We start from the raw sequence: 9,483 nt of genomic DNA, 5'->3' as shown, positions 1-9,483 counted from the left end.
AAAGGAGGAAGTCATTTTTATTGCTGAACGTGAGAGGTGACAACCTCTCCTCTGCTCTGGCTCCCCAGGACTTAGGCCTCTAAGTGGGAGCGAAGGTTTTGTTTTGTTTTGTTTTTAATGCCACTCAATGAGAGGGGGTTTTGAAAGGGGGAGACGGTACGGATAGTCAGGGGGAAAAAAGGTATTACACAATGTCGCATTCAGGCAACATATGTGAACTCTGGATTCATTCAATTTTAAAAACGTGTTCCCAGGGGAATCAAGTGTACGCGTGTGAATTGTAACAAAGGGCGTGGCAGCTCAAGAGTCGGCGTTGCCTAAATGGCACCATTTGGAACCACGAATCTGGTGTAGGAAAAGAGGGACTTGATTCCACCCTGGATTTGCCTCTCTTTGGCCAGGCAGGGCAAATGCCCCCGGTTCAATGAACCCTCCTTCTGTAAAGGTTGAGCCCATCGGGGGTGGTCCTTTGGAGATTTTTATAATGACCAACACATGTGAGGGCCGGAAGCCAATGGGGAGAAGATTCAGCTGGGTAAGATACAGAAGGGACTTAAAATACTATTGACTCCTGTCCTCACATTACAGCAGCAGAGATAGGACCATGAAGGGAATGTGCCTTTCTCTGCTTGTTAGTTCTGGGATTAGAAGCCAACCTACACCTTTTTATCCTCTGCGGTAGTTTCGAGGAAGGAAGAACGGTGCTGAATCGGGGCAAGAGCATAGAGCCAACAGAATGGACACCAGCCATAAACAACCACTCATGCCTTCCCAGTGCGTCTTAGAGCTGACGGTCAGGCCTGCTCTAGACCCCAGGAAACTGTCATGGCGCACATCAGAGGTGGAGTCAGTGAAGGAACCTCCGGCCGCACGGCAACGAGGAGAGAGCAGCGACAGCCATCTCTTGGCCAGCTGGGGCTGCAGGAGACAGAATTAGGGAAGAGGGTGATACCGTTGGTGGCTTGGAATCACCTATCCCACAAATATCTAGAAAGGTGTGTGGAAATAAAATGAAAAAGGCAAAGGCTACGTAATCAGAGCTTTTGCCATAGCAAGGAAGTCAGCCCCCATCACTTGTGTTTTGAGAGAGACTCAAAGGCAGGCAGGAGAGGGGAAGCTTTAGAGTGAAAAAGGGAAGCTTCAGGTGTGGCCTGACTGGAGGCTGTTGGCCCGGGGAAGCTACGTAGAAGTGGAGTGGCCTGAGTGGTTGGTTAGGGGTCCAGGGGACATACGTGGCTCTCTCTGGTTGGTCCTAAGTGAGAAGCAGGGACGACAACCAGGGAGGCCGTCAGTTATTAATCGAGTCCTGGCTGTTTGGGGCTGACTGTCACAGACGTGACGGTTCAGCCTCCTGGATTGTCACTAGAGACAGCCGCCTGGCCTCCTGGGCTGGTCATTGCAGATGAGGCGCTCTGGCCTGTGGGTCCAAGTCCTGGTTTTACAAGCGGTCAGCCCACAGTGCCTCTGCATTTTCAGTCCCTCAAGAGGATGAGGCCCAAAGTTGAGGCTAGACTTCATAGGCCCTCAGGTTGCTTCCAGCTTGGTTCAGTCGTTTCTTTCCCACCACGCTTCTCCTTGGGGAAAAATAGAAGGAATTGCACCGATGTGCTTAGAGGTGCCTCCCCTACAACCACAACCCACTCCTCACAGATTGCGGGTGGAGTGCTCCCCCACCAGAAACGCTGCTACAACCGAAAGGTGAAACTGGCTGCTTCATGGGGGAAACACCATGCTGCTTTGTGAGCTCCGTCCCTAAGAGCCACCTCTGGGAGTCTCACACCCACCTTCTTCCGCCCCAGCTCCCACACAATCAAGCAGATTCACAGTCAGGTCCAGGGAAGACGCCATTCTGTTTTTGGATGTGTGTTGTGCTTCTTACGGTCTTGGGTCTAACGCCGCGTGCTAATATCGCCCGCCATGGGGTAACATGCGTGTGCACACATACGTATGCACATGTGTATATTTCATCATCATGATTTATAGAACTTATATTGACATATGAGACGTCCTGTGAACCCTAAGAGTAAGAACAAAGTGTGTGTGATGAAAAGGTGCCCAGGGGTGCCTGGGCGGCTTAACTGGCTAAGCATCCCACTCTTGGTCTCGGGTCGGGTCACGATCTCGCAGTTCGAGGGTTGGAGCCCAGCGTCTGGCTCCGTGCTGGCAGTTGCAGAGCCTGCTCGGGATTCTCTCTCTCCTTTTCGCTCTGCCCCCCTCTCTCTCTCAAAATAAATAAATAAACTCAAAAAAAAAAAAAAAAAAAAAAAAGTGCCCCAGAGACTTTCATAAGAGCAAACATAGCAGTGTCTTTAGAAGATGATATAAAAGGTAGCAGAAGTTGTTTGGTTTGTGACAGTAAATGTTTAAATTAAACAGCTAAGACGGAGACATTTCCTGTATCTTTTACCCCTGCCCAGCTTTATGGAGGAATAACTGACAAATGTAACTGTATCCATTTGAAGTGTACAACATGAGGATTTGATATGCATATACGTTGTGGAATGATTACGGAGATCAAGATAATTAACACATTTATCACCTCACAGAGTTTAACTCTTTTTTTCTTTTTGGCGGTGAGAACACTTGAGATCTACTCAGCAAATTTCAGGTATTCAATACCATATTATTAACTATATAGTTACTGTGCTGCACATCAGATCCTCGGAACTTCCTCATCTTATAACTGAAATTTGGTCCACTTTGACCTACATCTCCCCATTTCCCCCTCTGCCCGGCCCCTGGCAATCACTGCTCTAGTCTCTGTGTCTATGAACTATGAAATTGATCTCCCCCCCCCCCCACCTCCGGTTCCACATGTAAGTGATAAATACAGTCTTCTTCTCTGTCTGGCTTATTTCACATAGCATCATGCCCTCCAGGTTCATTCATGTTGTTGTAAATGTCAGAATTTCCTTCTTCTACATTCCGTTGCATAGGTATATATAGATATACATAGAGGGATATGTAGATATACATTATCTCACGTTGTCTTTATCCATTCATCTGTCAAAGAATGTTTAGGTTCTTTCTAGATCCTGGCTATTGTGAATAATGCTACAATGAACAAGGGGGTGCAGGTATCTCCTTGTGATACTGCTTTTGTTTCCTTTGGATACGTGCCCAGGAGTGGGGTTGCTGAATCACCTGGCGGTTCTATTTTTAATTTTTTGAGGAACAACAACTTACGTTCTCGCCAACAGTGTATAAGTGTCCCCTTTTCTCCATGTCCTTGCCAACTTTTGTCATCTCTTGCCTTTTTGATGATAGGGATGAGGTGACAGTTCATTGTGATTTTGATTTGCATTTGGTCACACCTGGTTAGTGACGTTAAGCATCTCTTCATGTACCCATGGGTCACTTGTTTGTCTCCTTTAGCAAAATGTCTGTTCGGGTTCTTTGTTCAGTTCTAAGTTTTGGGTCTTTTTGTCTTTTAGTTTTTGGGTTTTGTTTTGTTTTGTTTTTTTTACTATTTGAGTTTTTACTATTGAGGTGTGTAGGCTCCTTACATATTTTGGAAATTATGCATTTTGGATATATTATTAGATAAGTGGTTTGCAAATATTTTGTTTCCCATTCTGTAGCTTGCTTTTTCAATTCGTTGATCGTTTCCTTTGCTGTGTAGTTTTTTTTGTTTTTTGTTTTTTGTGGTTTTTTTGGTTTGAAATAGTTCCACTTGCTTCTTTTAACTTTTGTTGCCTATCCTTTTAATGTCTTATCCAAAAAGTCATTGCCAAGACCAACATCAAGGAGATTTTTCCCACTGTTTTCTTCCAGGAGTTTTTTTTTTTTTTTTTTTTTTTTTTTTTTTTTTTTTTTAATTTGTCTTCTAGGAGTTTTATAATTTCAGGTCTTACATTTGAGTCTTTAGTCATTTTGAATTAACTTTTTTAATGTTTATTTATTTTTGAGAGAGAGAGACAGAGAGAGGGAGACAGAGCACACGCAGGAGAGGGACAGAGAGGGACAGAGACACAGGATCTGAAGCAGGCTCCAGGTTCTGAGCTGTTAGCACAGAGCCTGATGTGGGGCTTGAACTCCCAGACCACGAGAGCATGACCTGAGCCGAAGTTGAACGCTTAACCGACTGAACCACCCAGGCACCCCTGAATTAACTTTTGTGAGTAGTATATGATAGAGGTCCAATTTCACTTTTTTGCAAGTGGATATCTAATTTTCCAGCACCATTTACTAAGGAGACAATTCTTTCCCTGTTGTGTGTTCCTGGCTCCCTTATCAAAGATTACTGGATTATGCAGGCCTGGGTTTATTTCTGGGTTGTGTTCTGTTCCACTGGTCTTCATGCTTGTTTTTATGCCCAGTACCATACTGTTTTGATGACTACAGCTTAGTAATATAGTTTGAAATCGGGAAGTGTAATGCCTCCAGCTTTGTTCTTCCTCAAGATCTGACTCTTTCAGGTGCTTTTTGATTCCATGTGAATTTTAGGATAGTTTTTCTATTTTCTGTAAAAAACGCCACTGGAATTTTGATGTGGATTGCACTGAATCTGTAGATCACTTGGGATTGTGTGCACACTTTAATAACATTAATTCTCCCGGACCAAGAATATAAGATATGTCTTTCCAAAGACGCTTGAGAGTCAAGTAAGGGCCAAGTCCTGTAGCAGGCCTTGTCTACCATGCTTGGAGATCACCCTTAACTGAGTAGACACTTGGGAGTTCTGACTCTCAAGAGTCAAATGATGTGGTCCGATTTGAGGTCGAGGCAGATTGTTCTGGTAGTTGGGTGGAGGGTGGATTCGTAGGGGACAGACATGCTGCCAGTTAGGAGTCTGCTTTGGTGTTCTGGGAGGAGACGATGAGGTCTGATGAATAAGCAGTACGCGAGTGGGGGTAAGAGCAGAGAAACTGCCACTCGGTATGTTCCAAACTCAACCAAAATCTTGAGAAAATACTCCCAAACTGGCTTGAAAGCCCGTCAACAGAGAGCTTCGTGTCACTGAAAGCAACAGAGACCCACGAGAAGTAGCAGCAGGGCAATGACGTCCTGGCAGAGGGGGATGGGACAGAGAAGCCGGGACCTCATGTCATTCTTCTTTGCTTCTCATTACATCGCAGGTTTTTGGCACAAATCAGGGACTCAATGAGCGTTCTTTGAATAAATGAACAGTTTCGCTTTTCAAGGCTGTCTACCACCTTGAATGAGTTTATCACTAACCAAGATGCCCTTGGTTAGTTGAACTTTTACCCCAAGGTCTTATTAAGTCCCAAGCGAAGATTATCTGGTCATTTGTTAAAGACAGCGCGAGTTAGGGGGTCTGAGCCTTTGGGGTTGTGCACACTGTGGAGCAAATGGCCTCGGTGTTAAGGAGCAGAGGGGAAGTTTCAAGTCAGATCCCAGACTCTCCAGCCCTCTCTCCCGCAGCCCATATTGTCCCAAAGCATTTGTCCTTAATGGTCAATCTTGAGTGTATTTCAGGGGAAATTTAATCCATGTGGTTTTGATTCATTTACACTTAACTCATCAAAACACTTACTTTTTCCTGGGAGAGTTTGTTGCCATTTGGGGAGCATTTTCAGATGTGCTAAAAGCCTTTAAAATGATCAGGGAAGAGGCTGGAAGTCGGCCATTGATTTGACATGTGAGAAGGCTGAGGTCCAGTCTTGGGCTTTCTTTGCTGTGGGTCAGAGACGGCCAATTTCGGCCACATTTTTCTTCCTTGATCTAGAAATAGACGAGGGTAGAGAAATATGGAAAACTGGAGAGAAGCCCCAAACTGCAAGCCGTGTAGAGCATGGGGGATGCAGCCCTGGACCCACAGCTTCAGACTGACTGGCAGGGAGATGGGGTCTCTAATCCAGCCACCTTGCCCCAAACTCCTTGCCAAGTCCCGTTCATGTGGCCTCAGTCTCATTGGTTGTTGAATGGCTCCAAACCCCGGACCAGTAGATGGTTACAATGGGTGCAGAACAATCTCGATCCTCTTGATGTACAGACGAGAAACCAAAGATCAGAGAAGCAAGTGACTTGCCTAAGGTCACACGTCACGTTAGTGACAGAGGAAAGTCAAAACCGGGCCTCCTAAATCCCACTCCCGCATCCCCCTATTATCGCATACATGGCCCTGCCCTGAAACGTAACGAGCTGGTTAACACACCCGTTGCTCTCTGTTCTCCTTAACGTCTGTTGGTATCGGACCCCCCGATAAGCACTTTGTGTACAATATTACGAGGTGCAAACTTGGGCAAGTTATTCAACCTCTTTCAGGTTCAGGAGATGGTAAACATGGTGTTCAGGAGTGGAAGCTCTGAGCCACGTTACCCAGGTTCAAATCCCAGCTCTGCCACCAGCGAGTTAGCTGACCTTGAACAAGTTACTTAGTCTTTCTTTCCTTAAGTTCCTATCTCATAGTACTATTCCGTTATAAGGCTGGGTGTTCTTATTATTTCAGACAATCCTTTCTAATGTCCCAATGATGTAGCTACTCCAGTTACCTCCGAACTGCAGGTGAGTAAACTGAGGCCCATTACAGTTGTGACAGTTGTCCAAGGTAACTGGGAGGGCTAGAATTCAAACTCAGATCTTTCTGACTCCCGAGAAGCAGGTCTCTGGGATTTACCGGATAATAGTATGAAGTATATTTGTTTATTTTTGTTTATGTTTTCCATGATACGGGCATAGCACAATTTCTCTTACATCTTTAATATCAACAACGCAAAAACAATTAGGATTGATATCGAGTACCAAATAACATTTCAAAGGAAATTTCCATTGTATTTCCAGCACCCAGTTTACTGATGTATTTTGAGAACGTTTCTATATTAGACAGGATGCTCTCAGGACTAAGAGACAGTAACTGTACTCAAATTTGCAAACACATCGAACGAAATACATTAACTCGCGTGACTAGGAAAATTCACAGTTGAATCCAGCCACTCAAAAGATGCCACCAGAAATCTCAGCGTCTCCTTTCTCCTCTTTTCTGTGGTCTGTCCTCAGTCTCACGTAGGGGCAAACATAGCCACTGGCAACTCCAGGCCAATGGGCTTCCAGCTTAGCGACCCCTTCAGAAAGAGGGTGGTGGTGTCCCCAGACCCCAGCAACACCTCAGGACTGACTCTCTTTCGGTTTGGCTGAGGATTCATACCCACCTCTGAAATAATCCTGCCTCCAGAGCGCGAAGATTGGCCAGAGCTGGTCAGGTGCCCATCCCCAGAGCAAGTAAAGAAGGTCAGCCTCATTCAAACCAGAAGACCGGGAGTGGGGAAGGGGAGCCCTCGCACAGGAACCCCCAGGATGCTGGTATGAGAAGAAAGGGAATTGACCCCAGCCAGTGGAAACCTCCTCAGATGTCCACTCCCACTTGCCAAACACGCGTTGAGAAAAAACCCCAAAACGCTAATCCTCCAACTTTCTGGTAACAACATTTTTTTCTTTATCTGAGAAACGCTTTAATCTGCCCAGATTAAAGACACGTTTGTCCACACGTGGAGCCAATAGATAGTCTGGTTAGGACAGAATTGGTCCAATGGACCAATCCAACAAGCATTTAAGTGCCTCTTTAGGCCTGCGGACAAGCCACGTGTAACATTCTAGTCAATTCCATCAAACCTCTCAAGACAGCCTTCAGGGTTTGGAGTCTGACCCACCCGCGTTCACACCTAGCTTCAGCAAGTGTTTTCTGAGTGACCTTTGGCCTCCATTTCCGAATCTGTAAGGACGCTCACACAGGGCCTATGGCACAGGGCTGCCCTCAGGGTGACATGGGATAACAAATACGAGGTCCGGTAGCTGCCGCTGTGGGAGTCACTCCGCAAAGGGAGAGGCCTTCCCGTTTCTCTTCCTCAGCCGACTCTTTGCTGACCCTACTGACCAGATGTTAGATCTTCTTCGGGTCCCCTAAAGATGGGCACTGACCTGATCTTGAAAGCTCAGACACGCCCCCGTCAGGTGGTAGGAAGAGGAAGCAGTTCGTAGCTGAAAATAGGCCATTAATTAGCCAAACACACACCTTAATGTGTCACCTGGGGCTTCACATACGGCTCCAAAATGCAGATTTAAGCCTTTATATTGAGCTTTGATATCATGGCTTCGAGTTCTAATAATAATAACAGACAGCAGGCATGGAGCTGGAGCCTAACACTCTTTCCATATCTCATTTTATGCTCACAACAGTCCCATGATATCACTATTATTACTCTGTTTACAGATAAGGAAACTGAGTCTCGGAACAGTGCAAAGCTGCCGCGATCAGTTGCACGTGTGGTCTGTGTGCATATCGCCCCTCCCGGGGTTGTGAGGTGCCTAACAGTATTAGGGGTTGCAGGCAGCATTTGTTTGCATTTACCATATGTCAGACACGGTTACACCTGTTTAATTCGTTAGTCCTCACGGCCGTCCCGTGCAAAATCGAAGAAACCATACGCAGTGCCCCTAGCTAAGTAACTTGCCCAAGATATCAGCTAATAAATGGCAGAGGCTTCCAGAATCCCTGTCACAACATCCTGCACTTTTCCTGCATAGTAGGAATATAATTTTATAATTACAATTAAACAAAAATTTTTACGTTTATTTATTTTTGAGAGAGAGAGAGAGAGCATGAGCGGAGGAGGGGCAGAAAGAGTGGGGGAGACACAGAATCCGAAGCAGGCTCCAGGCTCTGAGCTGTCAGCACAGAACTCGATGCAGGGCTCGAACCCAAGAACCTTGAGATCATGACCTGAGCTGAAGTCGGATGCTTAATTGACTGAGCCACCCAGGCGCCCCTTACGATTATAAATAATTCAGTCTCCCCTCCATCCCCCAACTAGATGCAACTTCATGATGGCAGAACGGTCATTCTTGTATCCCCGGGACACCACGGGACTCCTGGCTCAGAGTAGGTGTATCGAAGAACGAATCAATGAGTGAACAGAGCATATAAAACGGCAGGAAGAGTTTTAATAGCAACAACTGTCCACTGTTTCACACCGGATGACCAGTGTGGGCATCCAGGGTGGTGGTAAGGGGGGCTGGGAACCTGAATGCAGGTGCTGGTGCCAGGCTCTACCAGGGGTGCAAAGTCCCCCAGTGCATCCAAACCGAGGTTAGCTGGCGGGGACATACTCTCTAAAGCACCACAAAGTTCCTTGGCCCCCACACAACATCTGGCCAAACAAGCTTTCTGTTTCTCAGACAACCTAAGACAACCCAGCCCAACGTCCAAAGTGGTCACTGGCCAACAGGCACTTGGGTTCAACGCTGATTTTGTTTAAACAGCTGAACGTGCACCGGAGAGATCCAGCCTTTCGGCCCTGGCCCTCTTCTCTCTGGCTGAGGACAAGAGCATCTCAGGTCGGGACTCTTAATCCTTCTAAACATGAAGGAGGATGTGCTCCTGACTGGACGCCAAGGCGCCCCAACGCCCAGAGGCAGCCTTTAGGGGGCGGGGGGGGGGGGGGGTGCTGGAACTTTCAGAAATGCTGCCATCTTGTGGTGCCTTCAGGCCAGAGCAAGGTACTCGGGCCAACGTCTCCAACAAAC

At 46.5% G+C, this 9,483-nt stretch overlaps 1 long non-coding RNA gene across 1 annotated transcript; it reads left to right on the top strand.

Annotated features, from left to right (window-relative positions):
• The first annotated feature begins 2,573 nt into the window (after nucleotides 1–2,573).
• On the top strand, nucleotides 2,574–9,399 carry LOC132684568 (uncharacterized). Its single transcript, XR_009612727.2, has 3 exons — nucleotides 2,574–2,608; nucleotides 6,413–6,468; nucleotides 9,220–9,399. It is a non-coding gene; the product is annotated as an uncharacterized LOC132684568 (long non-coding RNA).
• The last annotated feature ends 84 nt before the right edge of the window (nucleotides 9,400–9,483 follow it).

The sequence above is a fragment of the Panthera onca genome, chromosome D2, assembly GCF_046562875.1.
Source record: "Panthera onca isolate mPanOnc1 chromosome D2, mPanOnc1 haplotype 2, whole genome shotgun sequence".
Taxonomy (NCBI): Eukaryota; Metazoa; Chordata; class Mammalia; order Carnivora; family Felidae; genus Panthera; species Panthera onca.
This window is presented reverse-complemented; position numbering and strand designations above follow the sequence as displayed.